Genomic DNA, 25,851 nt, shown 5'->3' on the forward strand with positions numbered 1-25,851 from the left:
ATTTATAGCGCAAAAAGTAAAGCGCCCAGTGGCGATTAAATACCACCAAAAGAAATCTCTATTTGTGAGAAGAAAATGATCAAAATTTCATATGGGTACAATGTTGCATGACCGCGCAATTGTCAATCAAAGTGCGGCAGCGCTGAAAGCTGAAAATTGGCCTGGTAAGGAAGGGGGTATAAGTGCCTGGTAGGCAAGTGGTTAATGCCTTCCCTGCATTAAAGTAAAAAATGCTCCACCAACTGTTCGCCTCCATCCCTAAAAACACGTCCCTGGCTCCTGTCACCAACCCAGCACTGTTCTATCTGCATCACCGCTCTTCCACTTCCTGGTCTCAAAGAAGACACATGCAGCAGCAGGAGCCAAATTATGTCAGGAGGGAACTGAGTGCATGGCCAAGTTGTACACAACCTGAATCCAGAGAACACCCACATGGGTGCCACCATAGTACAACGCTTGCTGTGGGGGCACCCACAGGAAGAAGCAGACAGCACTGGTGGGGGACCACCAAAGAAGGTGTAAGGGACTGCTCTGTGCAATATCGCTGCACAGAACAGGCAAGTATAATCTCCTTTTTTATTTTAATTTAAAAAATGTTTACCTGTTTAGAATCACATTAAAACCTTCCTGGCCCTTTTCCCGTCAAACCATGACTTAAAGCTGATTAATTAATATTATGTATGTAGTAATTGAGTATGTACAACATTTTGTCTCTTTTCTGTACGTGAACTAAAATTAAGATTTTTTTTTTTTGTCATGAATCCCTCCCTGTTCTTTCACTTAAACTGCAGCTTAAGCTGCTTACAGAGTCTGCTTTTTTTTGTGTGCAATTTTTTCTAAAATCATACTGTATTTTGGATTTCTAGCGTAAAACCTGCCTAATTCTAATTCTTACTAAATGCAGCCCAGTAAAAGTGTATACATACTGTGCAGTAGTCAGCACAATTTCTGTCTTTTTTTTTTTTTTGTGAATCAAAACTGTTAATTGGATTTTCTAATTATATACCTGCTTGTTGTCTTTCTGTTACACAAAATTCTACTAAAGGAACTCACACAGTGAGCAATTGTTTTATGTGTATGTAAGGAACATTCATGGTCTCTTGTTTCATTTTACCTTTTGTACTCTGTTATAAAGCAGTAAAACAGATTATTAAAAAAACAAACCTGTCGAATGTCTCCCTCTTAAACTGCTGCCTACTAAATCTGCTTAAGTGGTGTGTATTTTTATTATAAATGGAAATACAGGGATTGGAGTAGCGTTCAGGGAATGTGGGGTTGTGGTGGTTTTGAATTATTTTGGTGCATGCTACATTTTCTTAAAAGTTTAATAAAATGTAAATAAAAAAAGAGTATGGTACTGCAATAAAAAAGGCAGAACATCTATGCTATAAAAGAGTAAAATATAATTTTAGATTTGTTGTGGCTAGCTTCTACTCCCAATAGTCAAATCATGCTTCATGCCTATTACAGCTGGTTAAAAAAAATCAGGTGTCACATCCTCAACTACTTGAAAAAGCTTTTTTTCCTTAATTTTAATAATGAATCAGATTGGGTTGCTGCCACTGCAAAGTTTTGAGCAAAAAATATTAAAATATATTATTCATACAAATTATGTCATGCTAGCATATGGCATTCATGATGCCGTCCATGAGAATTGTTCTGTTCGTAACACCATATACAGCTTAAAGACTAATCTCCAAGCATATAATTGAAAGGACTGGTGTTTTTCCAAGAATAAATGTTTTTAGTTTGGTGTTAAAGTGCATCTATGGTCAACATTTAAAATCAAATATTTCAGCATGAAATATCTATATATTTCTAGCCTACTTCTATTAATCTGAACAATCTTGACGTTTAAAAACTTACTTTTAAAAGAATCCCACGTATTTACATCCTTGAATTCTGGTTATTCTGCTCTGTGAATAGAATAGTGTACTGCTGTGTCACGCATTTCACAGAGCTTGCCTTCTGAGTCAGTACAGGAATCACTGCTTGCAGGCGGCAAGGTACCATGGGATATGTGGTCTTTAGAAATTGAAAGTAAACGGCAGAAGAGAGAGCTGCAAAGCATACAAGGAATCCATAAAGAAATGGTCAGCAAATAATATCAAATTTTTCAAGCAGGGTTATATTGATTTGCCTATTTACCAATAGCAGAAAAAGGATTGAAAATAGCCAATGTTGATTCAGAGGGCGGAATTCCATTTTAAGATAGATTTATAGGACATCATATAGGGCTTCCATTGCCAAATTAGCAGCACATTTGTGGTATACAACTAAACAAGACTATGATTATTTTTTTTTCCAATGTATTTTTACTCAACCCCATTCCGTCTGCCTCAGCATACCTTTATATAGTTTAGAACGCCAGGGGGCGGGAAGGATCGACAATCATGTGACCACTGTCCACCCTTTTGCTGCTGCACATATGTGTTGGGCAGTTGTACAGGGGTTAAAGCGGAATTCCACTCACGCTGTCAAAAAATAAGTCAGCAGCTACAAAAACTGTAGCTGCTGACTTTTAAAAAACAGCCACTTGCCTGTCCCTTGGTCCCGTGGTGTGTCTCCTGCAGCCTGTTTCACTGGCCGGCCTGTATTGCAGGAAGCCGGCATCTTCAGTGTGGGCACCCGGCTGTGATAGCTTGCAGCTTCAAAGCCAGGTACCCACTGCGCATGCGCGGGTAGCGCTTCGTGAATGGTCCTGTAGTCTTCTGGGACCTGTCACATGTCCCAAAAGACTACAGGGAGGGAGGACACCACCCGCTTATGATCGCCAAGGCGATCGGACCGGAAGTGGGAGCAGGTACCTGTCAAATTCGGGTACCCGCTCCCCCCCCCCCCCCCCCAAGGTGCCAATCCTTAATGGGGAGCGGGGGAGCAGACCTTAAAGCGGAACTTCCCCTTTTGGGTGGAGCTCCGCTTTAAGCATGAATTGGCACTGAGTGGAGTATCCGTGTTTAGACTGGCATTTCAAATATATGGACAGCACAGTATTACCTCTGAAACTAGAGGTCTTGTAACAACATAGCCTTGTTCTAGCTTGGTTACTACATAAATGTTTTAATGCTAGTTTACAGTAATATTGTTAACCTTTATATCTCACTCATATTATTGCTATGGGTTACTACACACCCTCCCTCTTTTCAACATGCTACTATTAAAACACTAAAAGCAATTTTGCCATAGAGCCATAAAGTCAGAGTACTAATGTAAACATCAAAGGAACTTCATGTACTTTTAATTTCTCTTTAAAGGTCAAGTAAACCCACAATACACCTACTTTTTATGCACTGTCCATATCAACATCTGTACAGTACAGTCATCTTGTGTGTGTGTGTGTACAGAAAATGAGAAATGCTAATGTATTCTAGTTTGCTGTTTACTTAGCTTTTCTATATTATCAGTTTAGGGCTTGACTACATTTCAATCTCTTGATAAGGAGTTGTAACCCATTATTGAACGGATATCACTTTGCAATACAATGGGTTTATTTGAGGAAACAGCACACATGGAATTACATTTCTTACTAGTGAGCATTTAAGATCTCATATGTAGTCAGTGGCAGTTTGCAGTTTTGTCTGTAGGATTGTAAAGTAATGATAAATCTCCCTCAGGGGAATATGTCTTGGGTGGTTATAGCTTGGGTGTTTATAGACATGCAGACCATCCGATGATTTTGTTATGACTGCTGAGGTGGAGTTGGCATGGAATAGTGGTGTAGAATACAGATGAACACCGGCACTACACATGAGCATGCTGGTCCCGTGTCAGGCACCTCTTTTTAGGTGGACCACTTGAAAAAAACAAGAAATGTGTATGGCAACTTCTAGACACTTTCATTGGAGAAGCTAGCAAGAGTAGCTACAGAAAGGTTGTGTATGTGACATGCTGCATTAAGGTACATGCACTGCAGATTGTGGAAAGTTGGCCATAGATGGTAGAATTTCAAACAAAATTTCTTAGGAATAGAATTTTCTAAGTTCACTTTTCTAATCATTAGTGAGTTAAATCAACATTTGTTTTTGTCTGCAGTGACAAAATTCGACGGAGCAGGATGGAAAATTTTCCCAAACTAATAATTTTCTAACCGTGTATGTAGTTTTTTTTTTTTCAGTAAAGATCATTCATCCCAAAATCAAATGTTGAAAGTAAACAAAATCTTTTAAACAATATTCAAATGTTCTGAGAATTTTTGTACAAATTTTCCTAAGAATTTTAGCTCACAATTGCATCAATCTGTGGCCAGATTAATGTTGAACAAGAGCCAAGAAAAACAGGAAAAGGGTCTTTTGGATCCCATAATTGAGTGAAAGACCACAGGATTCTTGTTTATGCGCTGACCTCCCTGACACTTTCATCAATTTGAGATCTGTATAAGCAGAATAGTAACAAATGTACAGAGCCACCCCTGGGGACTATAGCTCTGATGACACTCTCTATTCTGAAGTATTATGGGCTAATACACAGTTATGCCTTAAAGTGGAGCTTCACTCAAAAAGGGAAGTTCCAACTTAAAGCTTTGTCCCCCGCTCCCCATTAAGGATTGGCACCTTTGGGGAGCTGGTACCCAAATTTGACAGGTACCTGCTCCCACTTCTGCTGTGATCGCCCAGGCGATCGGAAGCGGAAGTTGTCTTCTCCTCCCTCCCCGTAGTCTTCTGGGACACGTGTCAGGTCCCAGAAGACTATGGGGCCATTCACAAAGCGCAACACTTTAAAAGAATGCAAATTCCAGCAAGGTAAGGTACTGAGCAGTCAAATATGTCTATTGTGTCTTTGTGTCTTCACACTATAAAGGTATAGTTGGCTATAACTACATTCCGCTAATTCTTTAGTTGTACCTTTAGTAATCGCATAAATGTAAACAAGCACATGTCCACAATAGGCCCTACAGATAATGAAATTGTGACATTGTCATTAACCACTTCCAAACCACCCTATAGCAAAACTACTGCTGCAGGGCTATGCAAAAATCGTGTGTGTGTGTGAGATTTTCTATTTCCGGATAGGGGGTGCAAAATTTTTAATTTTATTTTTTTTACTGGATATGTTTTATAGAAAAAAGTCAAAAATATATATACAGTATATATTTTTTTTTTCAAAATTGGCGGTCTTTTTTTGTTTATAGCGCAAAAGATAAAAACCGCAGAGGCGATCAAATACCACCAAACGAAAGCTCCATTTGTGGGAAAAAAAGGACATAAATTTCATTTGGGTGCACCATTGCAAGTAACGCAGCACCGTATTGCAAAAAATGGCCTGGTCAGGAAGGGGGGTAATTCCTCTGGAGGGCAAACTGTGAAGATTAATATAAGGAAATCATAGTTTATGTAGGCAATTAGTAAGAGGAGGCCGAGAGGGACAATCTTCCTAGTCCCACTATCTCTATATCCCCACTCCCTCTATATGCTCCTCTTACCTTTCTTTTTATTTTATTTATTTTACTTTCTCCCCATTTGGCCTTTAATTTGTCATACAACCTCCCCTTCATTAATTCTCCGAATTAGATTTTGTATGTCACCTATATAAAGTATATATTGTAAAGTTCAGGTCCACCTTATTCACAATATTCATAACTTCCATCTTGTATAAGAACAGTGATCATGAACATGTATAATCAGAGAATAAATATAACACATTTTTATTAGAGCTGCACATTGATATAGTGTTCATGAACACGTTTATTGTACATTTAAAATATAGCAGAGTGTATATATTTTAGATGTGTAATTGGCTTCAAAATATATAACTGAAATAGCAAAAACTATATTTTCTGTTATATATCTGTTAGTCTTCTTTCAGATTGAACATTTTAACCTTAAGTGTATGTATGTGTGCATGTACAGTTGTGCTCAAAAGTTTACATACCCTGGCAGGAATTGTGAAATTTTGGCATTGATATTGAAAATAGGACTGATCATGCCAAAAAATGCTCTTTTATTCAAGGATGATGATCATATGAAGCCATTTATTATCAAATAGTTGTTTGGCTCCTTTTTAAATAATAATGACAACAGAAATCACCCAAATGGCCATGATCAAAAGTTTACATACCCTGGAATGTTTGGCCTTGGTACAGACACACAAGGTGACACACGGGTTAAAATGCCAATTAGAGGTTACTGTCCCACATCTGTGGCTTTTTATATTGCAATTAGTGTCAGTGTATAAATAGTCAATGAGTTTGTTAGCTCTTATGTGGAAGCACTGACTGGGCTAGATACTGAGCCAGATACTGAGTCATGGGAGTCAAAAGTCCTGCGTAACAAGGTAATGGAACTTTATAAAGATGGAAAAGGACATAAAAAGATGTCCAAAGCCTTGAATATGCCAATCAGTACTGTTAAATCACCTATTAAGAAGTGGAAAGTTTGGGGATCTCTTGATACCAAGCCAAGGTCAGGTAGACCAAGAAAGATTGCAGCCACAACTGCCAGAAGAATTGTTCGGGATACAAAGGGAAACCCATTTTGCCATTTAATCTCCAAACATGGTGTGTATTATGGTATCCAAAGAGTTACATTTTGTTCTCGTCTGGCCAGACTATATTCTCCTAGTATTTCACAGGCTTATCTAAATGTTGTGCAGCAAACTTTAAATGAGCTTCAGCATGCTTATTCTTCAGCAATGGAGTCTTACGTGGTGAATGTGCATTCAGGCCATGGCGGTTGAGTGCATTACTTATTGTTTTTTCTTTTAGACAGTTTCTGAAGATCTCCACAAGTGGTCCTTGGCTCTTCGACAACTCTTCTGATAATTCTTTTCACTCCTCTGTCAGAAATCTTGTGAGGAGCACCTGGTTATGGCCAGTTTATGGTGAAATGATGGTCTTTCCACTTCCTGATTATGGCCCCAACAGTGCTCACTGGGACATTAAGAAGTTTAGAAATCCTTCTGTAACCAATGCCATCAGTGTGTTTTGCAACAATAAGGTTGCAAAGGTCTTGAGAGAGCTCTTTGCTTTTACCCATCATGAGATGTTTCTTGTGTGACACTTTGGTAATCAGCCACTTTTTTATAGGCCATTAGTTGAGACTGAATTGCTTTCTATTTACTGATAGATTTCAGCTTGCGCCTTGGCTTTCCATGCCTTTTTTGTACCTCCTTTATTTCATGTGTTCAATATCTTTTTCTTCTGTCATTCCATTTTATTATGGTGTCTTTTATTCATTAGGCATCTTGAAGCTGTCATTACCAACAAAGGATTTTTTACAAAGTATTAAATAAATTTCAGTTAGCGTTCAATACTTTTTCCCTGTGTCATACCCTTTTATTACACACAGCTTAATTTATTAACTTATTTGTTTTGGGTTTTTTGTTTGTATGGATTGCATGGGTTGTTACTGACGTGGTGAAGATGTCATGTCAATAGCACCTTTTAGTAATCTATTGACTGAGAAAAATGGTGATGTGTTCAATACATATTTTACTGACTGTATATATGAATGCACCAATACCATTTTTTCTTTTTTAACACCAAGTACAAGTACCGAATTTATTTATTTATTTTTTTTAAGTACTCACCAATACCAATTACGGATACCCATTGCCTAGGAAGAGTAGGTAGAGGGGTGTTGATTTAGAATTAGGGAGCTGGGTGAGGGCAGGGTGGGAGGGGAGAATAAGTGAGGGCAGGGTAGCTGAGGATTGGGTGCAAAGGCTGGGGTGGGACCTCTGGAGTGCTAAATTGGGGTGGTAGAGGAGAGGACATGAGGGCTGGGCTATTTATTGGAGGCTGTGAACATATTAAAGGAATGTAATGTTAGCCAGTTATTCATTTGCAGCAGTGGCAATCAGTGGTAGGCTTTAGGAGTTGAGGACAATGTTGGGAGGGATGGACGCTGGTGTGGGTTAGGGGGGCAGGAGATTGAAGAGGGAGCTAGAAAGACATAGGGGCAGAGGTGACAGTTGGTGGAGGGAAAGAGGAGGCAACAGGCAAAAGTGACAGCTGGCAGGAGGGGAGGAGGGGGCGGGGAAGGCATCGGGCAGAGGTGACAGCTGGCAGGAGGAGGCAACAGGCAGAGGTGACAGCTGGCTGGCGGGAGAGGAGGAAATGGGTAGAGGAAACAGCTGGCAGGAGGTGGGGAAAGCAAATCCCCACTAATGATTTGTTGATTTACAGCATGTTTTAAAACATGGTGTAGTCACTAAAGTACTGCTTTAATCTACAGGTACAGCCGGAGAAAACTGATCCCTGGACAAAGATTACTGTGGCATTTGTTTGGTGCCAGCATAAGGTTTGTTTTTTAACTCTTGTTTAATCATTTTCAGGACGACAAATAATCTAAAGTTAGTGTGCTACGTATCAGCAGTAACTGACTCTATATTTATTTAACCCTTGAAGTCTTATAAAACAACTATAAATAATGGGAACATACACAAATACAGACATGATAAAATGCAGTTTTAGCAAATCATATGCAGAAAGAGTTAAACCAGCCAATCATTTCTTTATCTACTGCATATATGGGTAAGTGCTTTTTAAAAAAATGACTGATGACGAAGGCTGGTAAATATGGTGGTCTAAAGACCAAACGTACAGCAAAGCAGAAACTTTTTTTAACACTGCAAATTGGCATGGGGACATACACAATACAACAAGTGTAAGAGGACCTGATTTGAACTTTACTGCTGACTTCATCAGGGTCCAAAGTGCTTGTCCTATTACCCTGGTCGTGGCTCTTTTTGTGTTCTGTAGCAAGAACTTATGACCACTGCCAAAAATAAGCGGCAGTTTTTTTGTTCCAGGTGTATGAGACACTCAAATGGTTCAGCTTAGGTCTCTATTTCAGCAATAGAAAATACATGGGAGGCAGCACAGTTGCTAAATGGTTAGCACTTCCACCTCGCAGTACTAGGGTCATTGGTTTGAATCCCAACCACAGCACCACATGCCTGGAGTTTGCATGTTCTCCCTGTGCCTGTGTGGGTTTCCTCCGGGTACTCCGGTTTCCTCCCACACTCCAAAGACATGCTGGTAGGTTAATTGGCTACTGTCTAAATTGGCCTTAGTATGTGTATGTATGAGTGTAAGTTAGGGACCTTAGATTGTACACCCCTTGAGGGTTAGGGACTGATGTGATTGTACAGTATATATATGTAAAGCGCTGCATAAATAGATGGTGCTATATAAGTACCTGAAATAAAATAATAATTAATTAAAATAATAATGTAGAAGTCACAGCTGGCGGGAGGGAAGGAGGAGACAGGGAAGTCATCATGCAGAAGTAACAGGTGGCGGGAGGGGAGGAGGAGGCAACAGGCAGAAGTGACAGCTGGTGGGAGGGAAAGGAGGTGGCAACGGGCAGAGGTGACAGCTGCTGGGAGGGGAGGAAGCGACAGGGAAGGCACTGGATAGAGGTGACAGCTGGCAGAAAGGAAAGGAGGAGGCAATGGGCAGATGTGACAGCTGGTGGGAGGAGGAGGTGGAGAAGGCATCGGGCAGAAGTGACCGCTGGTGGGAGGAAAAGGAAGCGGCAACTGGCAGAGGTGACAGCTGCTGGGAGGGGAGGAAGCGACAGGGAAGGCACTGGGTAGAGGTGACAGCTGGCAGAAGGGAAAGGAGGAGGCGATGGGCAGAAGTGACAGCTGGTGGGAGGGCAGTAGGAGGCGGGAAGGCATCTGCAGAAGTAACAGATGGCAGGGAGGGGAAGAGGAATCCTGCTGACAACTAAAATATCAGTTGGGCAGACTCGCTCCTTAACAACTGAAAATTGCCGGCATTCTTAATTTACATATCAGCTATCAGTGGGGGAATCTTGCTGACAGCTGAAAGAACCGAGCCTGACGTTATTGCTTTTTATTATCAGAGCATTTGCACGAGTACCGATGCAAATGCTTATATCAGCACCAATACCAATATCGGTCTTGGTGCAACCATATATATACAGTGGATATAAAAAGTCTACACACCCCTGTTAAAATGTCAGGTTTCTGTGATGTAAAAAAAAGGAGACAAAGATAAATCATTTCAGAACTTTTTCCACCTTTTAATGTGACCTATCAACTGTACAACTCAATTGAAAAACAAACTGAAATCTTTTAGGGTGGGGGAGGAAACATAAAAAACTAAAATAATGTGGTTGCATAGGTGTGCACACCCTCTTATAACTGGGTATATACCTGTGTTCATGTTAAATAAGAGTCAGTACACCCCTGCCATCATTTTAAAGTTCTTCTGATTAACCCCAAATAAAGTTCAGCTGTTCTAGTAGGTCTTTCCTGACATTTTCTTAGTCGCATCCCACAGCAAAAGCCACGGTCCGCAGAGAGCTTCCAAAGCATCAGAGGGATCTCATTGTTAAAAGGTATCAGTCAGGAGAAGGGTACAAAAGAATTTCCTAGGAATTAGATATACCATGGAACACCGTGAAGATAGTCATCATCAAGTGGAGAAAATATGGTGCAACAGTGACATTACCAAGAACTGGACGTCCCTCCAAATTTGATAAAAAGACGAGAAGAAAACTGGTCTGGGAGGCTGCCAAGATGCCTACAGCAACATTAAAGGAGATGCAAGAATATCTGGCAAGTACTGGCTGTGTGGTACAAATCACAACAATTGGGGTAGAGTGGCAAGATGGAAGTCTTTTCATACGAAGAAAAACATCCAAGCCCTGCTAAATTTTGCAAAAACACATCTGAAGTCTCCCAAAAGTATGTGGGAAACTGTGTTATGTTCTGTTGAAACCAAGGTTGAACATTTTGGCCATAATTCCTAAACCTATGTTTGGTGCAAAAACAACACTGCACATCACCTAAAGAACACTATACCCACAGTAAAGCATGGTGGTGCCAGCATCATGCTTTGGGGCTGTTTTCTTCAGCTGGAACTGGGGCCTTAGTCAAGGTAGAGGGGATACCAGTCAATATTGGCACAAAACCTTCAGGCTTCTGCTAGAAAGCCGAACATGAGGAGGAACTTCATCTTGCAGCATGACAAGGACCCAAAGCATACATCCAAATCAACAAAGGAATGGCTTCACCAGATGAGGATTAAAGTTTTGGAATGGCCCAGCCATAGTCCAGACCTGAATCTGATTGAAAATCTGTGGGGAGATCTAAAGAGGGCTGTGCACAGGAGATGCCTTTGCAATCTGACAGATTTTTGGAGTGTTTTTGCAAGGAAGAGTGGGCAAATATTGCCAAGTCAAGATGTGCCATGCTGATAGACTCATACCCAGAAAGACTGGAATAAAATGAAAAGGTGCTTCAACAAAGTATTAGTTTAAGGGTGTGCACACTTATGTAACCATATTATTTTAGTTTTTTTTTTTTTTTTTTTTTTAACTTCCCTCCACCTAAAAGATTTCAGTTTGTTGTTCAACTGAGTTGTACAGTTTATAGGTTACATTGAGCCTGGGTTCTCACTGATGCAGTGCAGCACATCGCATGTGATTCGCACAAGAACCGCACCACATTCCTGTGCAAATCACATGCGATTTCTGTGCGGTGCAATTTGAGCCATACATTTTGCATAGCTCAAATTGCACTGCATCCACACCAAAAAAGTGCATGACCCTTTTTTAGTCTGCACCAGAATCGGATCGCATGGTTGTGAACATCCAATTCTGCACATCGCACCACATTTTGCGAACTGATTTTGAGGTGTTGTTAACTTAAAATACACGCTCGCAATGGTTCGTATTAATGGGGTGCGATTATGATGCGGTGCAGAAATCGCACAGAAACTGGTGCAAATTTCGCGCCGCATCAGTGTGAACCCAGGCTAAAGGTGGAAAAAGCTCTGAAATTATTTATCTTTGTCTCATTTTTTTACATCACAAAAACCTGACATTTTAACAGGGGTGTGTAGACTTTTTATATCCACTGTATACATCTTTACTTATTATGCTTGAGATTAAAAATATATTTTTTCACATTTTACCAAGTAAATACGAAATATTGAATATAACGTATACCAGGATAATCATATCTGTTCTGTTGAAAAAAAGCCTGATTTTTACAGACTTCAGTAGCTAAAACTGTAATTTACATAAACAGATGATGAATGAGTAGAATACATTTTCCCTTTTCCTTCCTCTTTTCAACCAACTATGTATGACTCTATAGACTTTCAGTTAGAGACACAGTTGAATGCAAAAACTGTTTAGATTAAAAAGTTAAAGGAAGATGTACTCAAAACTGGGACATTTGCTATGTTCTTCATTCACTGGGGGAAATGCTACTGTATCTGGCAGAGCTAGTCTTTGAAAAATGGTGCCCTGGGCAATAATTCCTGTGGGAACCTGTATGCTGAAATACTGTACATTGTGATAGGGTATTTCAACAGAACAAGGGCTTTAAAGCACATACAGTTTAAAAACTCAGATCCAAGAGAGGCAAAACTTGCATATACTTTAAGAGCTATGGGTTCACATTTGTACATAAAGGAGAAATACAGCCAGAGCTCTTTTTGCACTCCTGTGACCCGTTTTCAGCTGACAGTCGGCTCACATCACAAAGCTGGGTCCAGACTGGGAAAAATCCCGACTTTAAAGCCAGGATCCAACCCAGAGTCAGAAGCAGCACCTGCCCAGCCTCTCTCTGATCTGCCGAGTGCCTGAGCCAGCCTCTCCTTCCCTCTTCACAGCCCAGCGCTCCAGTGAGCGTGAGGGGGAGCACTGTCAGTCACCGCTCTCTGCATAGCTGTGAGAACTCTGTAATCAGCAGTCATGTGATTGCGCTCTCACCCTCAGAGCCAGTGGGGGATAGATGCAGCATCGGGTAAGTATAATTAAAAAAAAAAAAAATCCCACACTTCTCTTTTCAGACAAATGTTATTTTTTTAAAACTTATTTTTACTATTGAAGTGTATCTAAACCCAGGAAGAAAAATTATATGTGTTGCAGCTTACCAGTCCATAGATATGGTGGATGAAGTGGGAGGATTCCTCCATCAAACTTGATTGTGTGGCTGGAGAAACCTGTTCTTCTGCCAGTTTTATTCTGTGGCTTCCAAACCCGTACCACTGTGATGGTCCAACCAGGGTTGCCAAATTTGTAAGAAGGTCTTCTATAATCCATCTGCATTGCTAGAATTTTTTTTGAGATTACTATTGAATTTACTTTTGAATAACCATTTTCTATCGTTAGGATGCTTACATGGACAGCCATGCTTACTGCATGTTACTTCTTGTTACACAATGTGCTGTACCATTTATTTACAATGGTACCCCAATGCACCTAGGTAGTGTTGAGGCAGAATGCCTACTGTAAGTGAGCTAGTGTGGCTGCCTGAGCTGGGGAGTGAAGGGGTTAGTGCCTTGTCACTGTTCCCTGTCTGATTTCACAGGCTCTTTATGTCCGACCAACCACCCTGTGGAAAAAGGGGACAACAGAGATCTGGTTCCAAGAGGTTGGAGAAAGGCCACAGAAGTCCTCAGTCTGGCCACCAGGTGAGTAAGAATTAAGTGCCTGCCTGATGTCCTCGCTAGGTGCACAGCGGGGCCCCATTCTCTCACTGGGAGTGAGGTGGCAGAGATATGCTTGACAGGTAGACAGTTTTTTGGTTGGGAGCACACCGTCCTTGGTTCAACAGCAATCCACACATCCCTGGAAAAAAGTAAAAAGCCCGGAGTTAAGAATCCACACTCTGTCCGAAGCAGAATATCCAATGTTTTTCAGGGGTCAATCAACACCTTCATCAGGGCTTATAAAGTCTGACTGTGCTTAAAAGAACTCAGGTGAGCAGATACTAAAAAAAAAATCTGTGATTTACTGCTTGGAAAGTTTCAGGAGGGTAGGTTATGCAAGTGTTAATAAACGCAGCAAAAGTCCGTTACCAATCGGGTGAATTTGTGTACCAGTAATGCTAAGATTCCTGTTCCTTGTTCACAGCTATGAAGGCTTTGTTGAACCAAATTTTGGAACCATGATCGGTGGTCAAGGTTAGAAATGTCTTGTAGGTGCTATGTGGATGGTTTTCTGTTAACCCCTTTTGTTCCATCTGTTGCCATTGTCACCAAACCATCCTCCCTGCTTATCTTTTGTGAGAATTTCTTAGTCATCCTACCCCTTACAGTTAGGCTAATTTTGTGGGATCATACCCTTAAGTTCCCTATTGGTGGGTTGTTTTGCTATGATAATTCTACAGGTCTTGGATTTCTCATTTGAGCTAGGGTTGTTTGTATGGCTACGCAACCTCCACCTTATTATGGAAACTCCTTAGAAGTAGAAGGCTTGGAACATTCTGTGTAGACTATCTGGCCTTTTCTTGCTGACCTTGTTTTGTATGAAGTTTTTTCTGGGAACCTATTCTCTTGGGAGACTACCCCTGCATTGTTTTCCTATTGACCTCACCATGTTGTGGTCTTGTCTTCTCTTTTTTTAGTTTTGTTGTCCCACCCATATTGGTGGGTTGTCCCTGGTTCAGTCTCAGCGTTTCCTTAGGTTGAACTATTCTCTGGTGGGTATCTTCATGTCCTGGTCTTGAACATCAGGTTGATTTTTTGCTTGCCCTTGGTGCTGCTTGTTCACAAAAAAACAAAAACTGAGGCTTATAGGGAAGAGTAGGGGTTACACGGAAGCTGGCTTATGATTTTTCTGTTTGCATGTATGCAAACCTTCTGTAGGCAGAAGTATAATTCAACTGTATCTGACATTCTGAGTTCTTTAATGGATTTGAAGAAAAAGATTTTATGGTAGGCACAAAAATTATATTTTAGACCACGTGACCTGAATAAGATGATATACTTAAACACAAAGACAATTTTGCCAAAGATTACAGCAATATAATATATTGTATAATAAAATATATATATATTCACAGAATACAAAATATAGTATAATTGAATGTTTGTTTTTGTGCACAAAGTTCAGCTTTAAATATACAAAGCTATAGATTGGATGGATTTTGTTATATCTTTACTGTATTTTTTTGCTCTGTATGTGTGGTAGTACCCAGGTGGTGTAAAGGAACCATTTGCATGTCTTTTCCCATGAGTAGGATATCTTTATCCTTTTATTTTATTACGGCTGTATAGATGTATGAACACTTTGTTAAAGTTTGGCAATTCTATGGGGTCTATCCCTACAAAAAAATAAAAAAAAATAAATTAGGGTACTTTTCTTTTAGGATTGAATAGGAAATTGAATACTCTTAGGGCAGGGCTGGACAATTCCCGATTGCCAGATTGCCATGATGGCTCAAATACAAAAATGTCTGGCGACCAGGTCAAGGCCACCTGTGGGTGGCAGCAGCTTTCTCTGCTAGCTCCATAGCAGCAGCTTTGCTCCAGTCTCTGGTCCCCAACTTCCCAGCACTCTTTTATAACAGACTCACTGCAGTTCGATCATTGTAGTTCTTGGTCCAGTGATCATCGTGTTGCAGATAATATAAAATCCTTACATTCTTAGAATATGTTGCATTCAGTACTGCTTATGTTCAAAAGAGATACCTATACATACAAAAAAGTTAACACATTGAAATTTCATTTCCACAACTTTGGAACAAACAGGATTGCCAAACAAATGTTACATTTTTCCTGCGAAAGGCAACTTTTATATTAAAAAAAAATATTTCAAACATATTAACATTTGCATGTGTATTATTTGAGAATTTAATGCAAATGCTGATATATTTGTATAGTGATTTTTTTCCAGGATGTCTTGAAGTGCATTGCGTAAAGCATTGCATAAGGACTTAATGAGAGCTGTTTAATACTATTTTATTTGTATAGGCTCTGCGGACATTCTATTTATTTATACGCACATCTTGCACAGACTTTTTTTTTTTCATTACTGTGATAATTCATATATCATATACATCATACATTTTTATTTTATTGTCTTTTGGGGGTTTTTTTATTCTGCTTTTATATTTAAAATTTTCTTCTCATTCCTTATTTTTTCCCTTCATTCAAATGCTTCCCCTTTTATTTTCTATCACCCACACACTTAATTCCTCCCCTTCACTCTAACTCTCACTCTGCAACACCCCCTCCCACGTAGGCAGCCCTTGCTCTCCCTCCTTCATACATCTCTGTATTTCTTCTCTTTCAGCCTTAGAAAGTAGCAGACCCTTCAGAAAACACGTGCGGAGAACATCTTTTCTACAGGTATGTAAATCTGCTCAATGCTTTTCAAACCATAGATCTCTCACCTACTTCATACTGTACATTCGGTTACATACCTGTCATCTGTTGATACATGTACAAAATAACCTATCCTTTATCCTATCACATAAATATCTGGTCAATATAACACGTGTCTCTGTTCTGCTATGTATGAAATTGGGATGCTCATTTCCTCTATGTACATTGACAACTCACATAGCCTAAAGACCTGACCTTTACACCAATAGAATTTTGGAGGAAAATCTTTGTTTTGGGAATGTTCACCCCATTTTCTAATGGTTAGCTGGGTCTTATTGGTGGTTGTTTTTGGCTGTAGTGGCGAGAAAATTCAAAGGAGTAGGATAGAAATTTTTTGTCAAACAAATAAAACTTTGAATGTGGCTTTCCCTTAGGAAAAATCATACATATTGTAATGAAACCTGTTTCATACATTTAGGATTCAATTCAAATAACAGGTCTGGACGAAATTTTAAGGGCTTCTTAGCAAAATTAGTCGACTCAATGATAATAAAAAGAACGTTCTCATGAGTGATTTTTAAAAATTATGTGTGAATGTTTGAAGAAAATCTAAACATGTATGGCCAGCTTAATTCTCGAACTTCAGAATCCGTACTGCTTTCTACTTCTTCAAAGACATTGACTGTATTACTGGTAGTTCACACTGAATCCAACTTTGAAATTGTGCGACTTCACTTGAAGTCATACGATTTCAAAGCCACAGGTCTGTGCGACTCGGCTGGCATCTGTGCGACTTCATACACAGATGTCTATGCAAGTCGCACCTGAAACCGCAAAAACTAATGCAGGGACCTTTTTTTCAAATGAGTGCAGCACCACAGAGTCGCACCATTTTGAACGGTTCCATTGCCGAAATAGGGTGCGACTTGTCCTGCGGTTTGAAACTGTCAAATCGCATGACACAAAAACAGCAAGGTAAGGTTCAAGCAGTCAGCATAAAGGTAAACCTCAAATCCTTCATAAAAATCCATGAATATGCAGCACAGAAAGCACAATAACTTTCACATTTGAGTAATTCAGACCAACCCCTGGTCATCTTGATCTGGAAACTGGGACTCTGTGGGTCATCTGGCACACCTCAGCATAACAGGCAACACACCTCATACAGCTCCAGGAGTAAATATATCCAGCAACAGGAATCACTCAAGTGGGTACCATAGGAATACCAAGGGATATACCTTGAAGGGGGGGGGGGGGCTCATAAAGAAACAAGCCAGAGAAAAGACCGGGATTCCTCCGCCGTGCAACCATGGACAGGCTGATCCCCGACTTCGCATGACAAGTCGCACCGGTGTGAACCAGGGCTTAGACTGATTTTAGCATGTTTACATCTGATTGCCTCCAAAAACCTATATCATTCTTGGCACCTATTTGCCATATTTTCTTTATCAGTGTTTGTGATCTACAGTTATATAAATAAGTAATTTTACATACTGGATCGATATATATCCTAGACCCCCTTCTAAAATGCTCATATCATTACACTCTATTTATATATACATTCTCTTATACATTTAGTGTTTGTACAGAAAATACATTTTTAGAGAAAAACACTGGCTGCTATCACATGTTGGTGGAGAAGTGAGTGATGTATCATTTGTTGGCATTTTGTAAATAGCACATAATAAGAGTAAATATGTTCTAGATGTCACTGCGTTTCTGAGGCGCTATGTGCTGTTTGCTTTGATTTGTCTAGGAAACTGATGCCTTTTCAGGTGCCTAAGGCAGGCCATACATGATTCATTTTCTTTAGTTCAACCAGCTGGTTGGACAAAAGCAAAAAATTTCCAACAGGATGGTTGTACAGAAGCTGATCTCCTGATATCAGTCTGTATATACAGTACATGGTTCCAAATTTGTCCGGTCCCTGCTGAACCAGCTGAATTTTAGAGCTATGGCTAGCTTTTGTGAGCTATTCAATTAGTGATCTAGATTTGAGAATCTCATTAGGATCTGCTTCTTGGATGAGTAGCCGATATTAGGAGAGGGCTCTAAAGGAGGCGGTGGGGGTGGGTAAGGTGTTGGGGTTGTCCATGCAACATACTAGCAGCAAGAGTCTCTGTACCACTATGATAGGGGGATGATGTTTTGCAAGGGACATCACCTGTTGGATCTTGCTTGTCACTGTTAGATGGGACTGTAACACAGTGCTGTACAAATGTCTGGAACTTAGTATTTGTCAAGAGGTATTTCTTTGTAGTAGGCAGCTGGCACTAGGGATATTTTTGCAATCTACTGCTGGCAAAGACAGACATCTGTTTGTGATCTATCAGGCTTTAGAAGTATATGGAAGACATAGCTGGCAGCAGTAGTGACACTGAATATGCACAGGATTTCTGTATGGAGTGCATGGCTAGCATTAGTGAGACAGATGTGCAAGTATATACGCAAAGTCTTGCTGGCAAATGTGGATTTAAAGACTAATTACACACCAAATTGTTCTGAGTATCTAGTAATGTACCCTTTTAGTAGAAGAGGAGGCCATGTGACATGTGACTGCAAGAGGAGGAGGCTGCAAGGGACCAGTTGCACCGCTGGAGGGGACCCTACTGGAGTTCAGAACAAAGTAAACATCTCTCTCTATGCTGGCACCCCTATACATAATAAACACTTAACCCTTTTAGGCCTCTTCCACATGGCCTGGTAGCTGTGACCACCGGATTCCAGTTGTAAGCAGCCAGAAGATTCTTGCCATTGGAATAATCAGAGCATGTGATTATGGGTAGATGCCTAAGCCTGGACACAATCAGCTGCATCCAGGCTCGGACATCTGTCCCTAACCACAGCTATCCACTCTGTATGAAGCTACATTCAAACAGTAGTAATTGCTGCCAGCCTGCCATTAGTTTAAACAGGCTGAACATCTACTGCTTACCGCATGCCCCAGTCATTCTGATTCCAGTCCGCTGATTCCTGCCACTGGAATCTGGTGGCCGCAGCTACTCGGCTACGTGAAAGTGGCCATAGAGGGTTGGAGGGTGGTGTGCGGAAGATTCTCCATTGCAAGCGTATTTTTTGTAATTTTTTTTTTTTCTTGTGCCTAGACATGGGCTTTAAGTAATCGACCCACATCATGTATGCAGCAAACTGAAGTCCACCTGTTCTGCTTATTAGTTCCAGGTATGTTCTGTGACTTAGAACGTATTGAACTCAGATGAACAGCATGACTGCCAGTAAGCTAGAATTTTTTTCAAAAGACCAAGCAGCATTGATAGCCGACCAGGGGCGGACTGACCATTTGGAAACTCGGGCACTGCCCGAGTGCCTGGGGTCAGTAGGGAGCCCCATGAGATACCCCTGGTACCTTTTTTCATAGGCTTTTTTGAGTTTGGGCAAGGACACGGGCCCTATGATCCCCTATTGCCCGGGGGCCCCATGAGTTGTTAGTCTGCCCCTGTAGCTGACATACAGTATTTCTGTCAGTACAGTTTTTTCCTTTATGAACATATGTCTGGCAGGACTAAAATGTGGGGACATGTGAACATTAGCTGTGTTTTAGCTGGAGTTTGCAGACGAACAGTTATTGATAATCACATTATTTCCCATTAAGAAGGTACTTAAAATGTTTTGTTCTAATTTTACAGCTGCAAAATATGTTGATATGTTATATAAACCTTTAAAGAGTCACATTTTCTGTAACTTTATAAGTGAGTGGAGAAAAACAACATACCAACTGTTGAAGGAAAACCTGCCCCTTATCCTTTGCTGCAAAGGTCAGGCCTGCTATTGAGGCTAAGACCTGCTTGTACATGGATATTAATCAAGATATGTACAGCAGGCCGCTGGAATAAATGCCACTTATAGTTAGGCTGAAATCTCCTCCAATATGAATTACCTCTTGTTCTGGAAGTTCACAAAGCTGTCTGATTCTGTGTGAGGACATCTGGGTACTGGCCTATCTAAACGTTACATCCTCAATCAATATTAAAACTATACTATAAGTCAAGCATATGCATTGTGCAAGTTTTCTCTGTAGACTATTACTATGTGGTGATTCCTAACCTGTTCCCGTCGGCTGTACGCATATATGTGGCCTCTCGGTGGGTTGGATTTAACACTGAGAGGCCGCATATACAGTGCATCTAGAAAGTATTCATAGCACTTAACTTATGCCACATTTTGTTATGTTACAGCCGTATTCCAAAATGAATTAAATTCATTTTTTTCCCTCAACATTCTACAAACAATACCTCATAATGACAACGTGAAAGAAGTTAGTTTTTGAAATCTTTGCAATTTATTAAAAATAACAAATGAAAAAACCCCATGTACATAAGAATTCACAGCCATTGCTCAATATTTTGTTGAAGCACCTATAGCACCAATCACAGCCTCAAGTCGTTTTGAGTATGATGCTACAAGCTTTTGCAATTTCTCCCATTCTTCTTTGCAGTACCTCTGAACTCCATCAGGTTGGATGGGGAGCGTTGGTGCACAGCCATTTTCAGATCTCTCCACAGATGTTCAATTGGGTTCAAGTCTGGGCTCTGGCTGGGTCACTCCAGGACATTCACAGAGTTGGCCTGTAGCCACTCCTTTGTTATGTGGGCTTGTGCTTAGGGTTATTGTCCTGTTAAAAGATGAACGGTCACCCCAGTCTAAGGCCCAGAGCGCTCTGGAACAAGTTTTCATCAAGGATGTCGCTGTACATTGCTGCATTCATCTTTGCTTTGATCCTAACTAGTCTCCCAGTTCCTGCCGCTGAAAAAAATCTCCACAGCATGATGCTGCCACCACCATGCTTCACTGTAGGGATGGTATTGGCCAGGTGGTGAGTGGTGCCTGGTTTCCTCCAGACATTCAGGCCAAAGAGTTCAATCTTTGTTTCATCAGATCAGAGTTTTGTCACTCATGGTCTGAGAGTCCCTCAGGTGCCTTTTGGCAAACTCCAGGCAGGCTGCCATTTGCTTTTTACTGAGGAGTGGCTTCGGTCTGGCCACTCTACCATACAGGCCTGATTGGTGGAGTGCTACAGAGATGGTTGTTCTTCTGGAAGGTTCTCCTTTCTCCACAGAGAGAGTGACCATCGGGTGCTTGGTTACCTCCCTGGCTAAGGCCCTTCTCCCCCGATCATTCATTTTGGCCAGGCGGCCCGCTCTAGGAAAATTCCTGGTGGTTCCAGACTTCTTCCATTTATGGATGATGGAGGCCACTGTGCTTATTGGGACCTTCTGTCTCGGAGGTCTACAGACAATTCCTTGGACTTCATGGCTTGGTTTGTGCTCTGACATGCACTGTTAACTGTGGGACCTTATATAGACAGGTTTATGCCTTTCCTAATCATGTCCAATCAACTGAATTTCCCACAGGTGGACTCCAATCAAGTTCTGGAAACATTACAAGGATGATCAGTGGGAACAGGGTGCACCAAAGCTCAATTTTGAGTGTCATGGCAAAGGCTGTGAATACTTATTTACATGTGTTTGTTTGTTTTTTCATTTTTTATTGTTAATAAATTTCAAAGATTTCAAAACGAACTTCTTTCATTTTGTCATTATGGGGTATTGTTTGTAGAATATTAAGGAAAAAAATTAATTTAATCAATTTTGGAATAGGGCTGTAACATAACAAAATGTGGCAAAAGTTAAGCACTGTGAATACTTTCTGGATGCACTGTATGTGTCCAAAACAGGGGTGGACTGACCATTTGGAAACCCGGGCACTGCCTGAGGGCCCGGGGTCAATAGGGGGCCCCATGAGATGCCTCTGGTACCTTTTTCATAGGCTTTTTTGAGTTTGGGCAAGGACACAGGGGCCCCATGATCCCCTATTGCCCAGGGGCCCCATGAGTTGTCAGTCCGCCCCTGGTCCAAAATGTAAACATTTCTGTGCTGAGAGCTCCCAGCACAGTTACCGGCGAGTACTGGAAACCTCCCAATGCCTACTTGCAATCGGGAGCTTTCCGATAATGTGACTGCCAATCACAGCGATCACATGATCGGACTGCTTGCCTTTGAGTATTTAGAACCTCTTAAAGGGCCAAGAGGTGGCGGTTGGAAGGGTTTAAGGTATACTGTATATCAATTGTGTGCCATCAGGGCTAGCAAGGCCTTATCTGCTGGCCTAAAAACTGCCTAATCTCCATTCAGACTTCCTTGAACCAGTCTTCCTTGGGCAGTACACTAATTTGTTGTTTTCCCTATCCCAACCCCCCCAACCCACACACACACACACACACACACACACACTTTTCAGCCCTAAAGCGAATCAAAACTTATGGCAGAAATACAACTGGACAGATTCGACTTTCAGCATTATCCTCCATGGCAATAGAAAAGAACTTAAGGCCCGTACACACAATGAGAATATCAGATGGATGATCGTCCGTTTTTTTTGCATGCTAGTCTCATATTGAAAGTGAAGAGGTTACTAAAGTTACAAAAAGACAGAATATAAATTCAGAAGTGATGTAATGTATTGTACTATATTTGTATTGTATTTTTGGAGGAAAACTGTGCTGATTAAACGAAAACTGTACGATCTGGTATCGTACAAGAAAAAATGTTGTTCTCGTTTCTTGGAATAATTTCATAAAGCTGTTTACGAGCTATCGGATTATCCTACGAATGATTCGAAATGCTTTTCGTTCGATTTTGTGATTGTGTGTGCTAGGTTTTATTTTTGGAACTGAAACACACAGATAACCTGTACAACACAGTAATTGAACTCTTCTTGAGGAAAGAAAAGAGAATGGATTATGTGTACAAATAATCAGTAGTTTTGGTGAGTATAATGAATTTTATTTAAATTTTTTCTATACAGTCAACCCTGGCTAATCCAGACCCCACTTTTTCCATGTCCCCATTTTTTTTTTCCTTGATAAGTTTTTAAAGTTACAGCCATAAATTGCTGGATTAGGCCAATGTGTGAAATGCATGGTATAAACAATGGTGTGTGTGTGTGTATATATGTGTGTGTGTGTGTGTGTGTGTGTATATATATATATATATATATATATATCCCACCTCCTCTCTGTTAACATAGAGCCCTGTACTACTGCTGTTTTGTTTTGTTAATAATTTTTCTGTGACCTACATTAATTCCAACTCTGATGGGTGCCAATTAAGCTGCTAATGCAGCTTAATTACTGCTTGTGACAAATGCCTAACACATTTACTCAAGTATATGAATCCCAATACCACTTATGTAAGAGATACTTTATTTGCTGTGAAATATAAAAATTGCTACAAAAGAGTGGAAAGTGGTGTAACGTTACATCCATACATTTTTATGTGGCTACTGAATGTCATGATTTCTTTTTTAGCAATGGTTATTATTCGTGAAAATGTATGCTGTGTAATAACTATTTACACAAAGCACAATCTCCGTGCTATATCCTGGAACACGTGTGACTTTGGAAGTGTGTTCCTTTTATCATGACTTATGGGACAAATAAAAAAATAAAGATATTTTCAAGTAAATACACAAAAGTGATAGCGACATTCATTTGATAACATTAGACCAGTTACTTAAAAGTACAGTAGGACAAACCAGGCTTTTTTTGGTGATGTCCGTCTTGCAACAATTAATTTATTTTTTATACAACTCATAGACAAAATAACAAAACTACAAAAACAGACTTTTTTCATACTTTTTCTACTTTGATCAGTGTTAGATTAAAAACAATTTACTGTAGATAAAAAAATACATTTTTTTTTTTTAACATTTGTCCTGTTTGACACTAAAATTATTGTTCTAGTTCAAAGTATTGTAAATATAATTACAAACTAAAGGGAAAAAATAAATAAATGCTATAGCTTAGGAAAATAGAAACAAATGAAAAATAAAACTGCTAGAAAATAATAACTAAGCAGAGTAGGGTTAGAAGGAATTAATTAGAACTCATTAGGGTAAATAAAGGCCTTTAAAGTCGTTAATTAGGAAACATGTAATTATAAAAAAAAAAAATCTTTAACTGACATTGTAATAAGGCTCATCTCTTTGAACTGCGAAGCCAATTAAAAACAAATGAAAGTGGTTGTAAAGTATTTTTTATATTCACCAATACAGTGATCGGTGCTAAAAAAAAAAGCACTGGGCAGGAAGGGGTTAACAAAGGATTAACTGTGTGCTGTGCACAGCCATCAAAAGCCGTGTGCCTGAGCTGACAGGGAGGAGAACTGTTCGTAAACAAAACAGTCCTCCCCGTTGGAGATCGTCGGAAATCACTGGGCGCTGGCGAGTAATCACTGGCCGGGACCCGATTATTGACAGCCATGGCGACGAATGGCGTTGTGGGTAGGGTGCGCGCACCCCCTACCCAGAAATGCGAAATCACGTATATGTACATGATTTTGCGCACCGATGCCACCCTGTAGCAGTATTCTTAAGTGGTTAATAACAAAGATTCTGTCTGGGCTTTGCAGATGACACAATACCGTATAGATCATATCTGCTCTTATGCATACAATGTCAGTACATCTGGCAGATGAAAGATTGTCCTTTTGAAACAATGACATAGGCATGAAACCGAAATAAGGAGCCCTTATTGTAAGACATGTTTAAAGTGTTACTAAACCCCTGCCCCTGCATTCACTATATCTGGTCTCCCACAGTACACAGAACATGGAAATGCAATTCTTTTAGTAAATATAAACTGCTAAATACTTTCTCATCAGAAGTTAGAGCAGTCATGTGACTTCACATGAGCACTGGTTAAGGCTAGGTTCACACCTATGCAGGTTGCTTTGAGCCATTTCTGCATTGCGGTTTCCTTTTTTCGCATCTGCGTTCTTGCCGTGTTTTTGATGTGTTTTGTGGGGGGGTTTTTCTTTTTCTTTTCTTGTTGCTAGGCAGCTTTAAAATGCAAATTGTGGCAAAAACACAACCATTGAAGTCTATAGAACCAAAAATGTAACTTTTTGCATTAAAAAAAAGTCTCTGACCCTTTCCAAAAACCTCACCCTGTGAAAAAGCTTGATGTGAACATGCCCCATAGGAAATCATGGTAAATGGACTGTACTGCATTTCTGAAAAATGCAAAACGCTGCAGAAAACGCTTAGGTGTGAACCTAGTGTAAAGCTTGTAGAAAGAGTTTTCTTTCTGCCCTAGGAGGATGCAAAATCCCTGACCTCTGTCTGGACAGTGCTGATTGGCCCTGTGCTGATCACAGGCACTCTCCCAAGAAAAAAAAAAAAAGAAAACCTCTGTAGCAATACACACTAAACTGAGATATTTGAACAAGAGGAGGATCAGAGAAGTCAGGATCAAATGGCCTTTTTACATAAGGCAGAGAATTAACCCCTTAGGTTCCACAGTGAGTATAACAAGCATGCTTTATTGCATATACAGACTGATTTTACTGTTGTGGCTTTAGTAACACTTTAGGGATAGAAATAAATCCCAGTTAGGCAGCAAAATGCTCTCATTCTCCATAGCCACTGGTAGTGAGAATGTTATGCTGACACTAGAATGGATCCTTGAGCTTGACATGGTGGTAACAGTACAAACAAAATTAGAAAATTGGAAGCAAGATCAGGACAAGCATAATGGAAGAACAAACCTCTGGTCAAGGCATGTAGAAAGCAGAAATCGAAAAACTTTGAAAGAAGAGATAACCAAAAGTAGCAGATACCCAATAGTGAGCTGAGTACTAGGCAAAAAGAAATGCTTAGTATGCATCAAGTCATAACCAGGAAATCGGGTGTGAAATTCACAAAAACAAATGAACAGGCTCATTTGATCTGGAAAGCTGAGTAAAATGATCCCTAAGTTCTGCTACCTGAGGTCAAGTGTGTAGCTGCATAGTAACCACTTC

The 25,851-nt window shown here is 40.2% G+C and overlaps 1 protein-coding gene across 1 annotated transcript in view; it reads left to right on the top strand.

Moving 5' to 3' along the window:
• Nucleotides 1-15,948: 15,948 nt before the first annotated feature.
• LOC149468489 (excitatory amino acid transporter 1-like) overlaps nt 15,949-25,851 on the top strand; it is an 85,283-nt gene continuing 75,380 nt past the window's right edge. The window contains exon 1 of the mRNA XM_089669998.1: nt 15,949-16,057. The gene's annotated coding sequence lies outside the window, so the exon portion shown is untranslated. The remainder of the gene's footprint in view (nt 16,058-25,851) is intronic.

The sequence above is a fragment of the Staurois parvus genome, unplaced genomic scaffold (genome assembly GCF_062004578.1).
Source record: "Staurois parvus isolate SC_StPar_1 unplaced genomic scaffold, SC_StPar_1.0 ptg000086l, whole genome shotgun sequence".
Lineage (NCBI taxonomy): Eukaryota > Metazoa > Chordata > Amphibia > Anura > Ranidae > Staurois > Staurois parvus.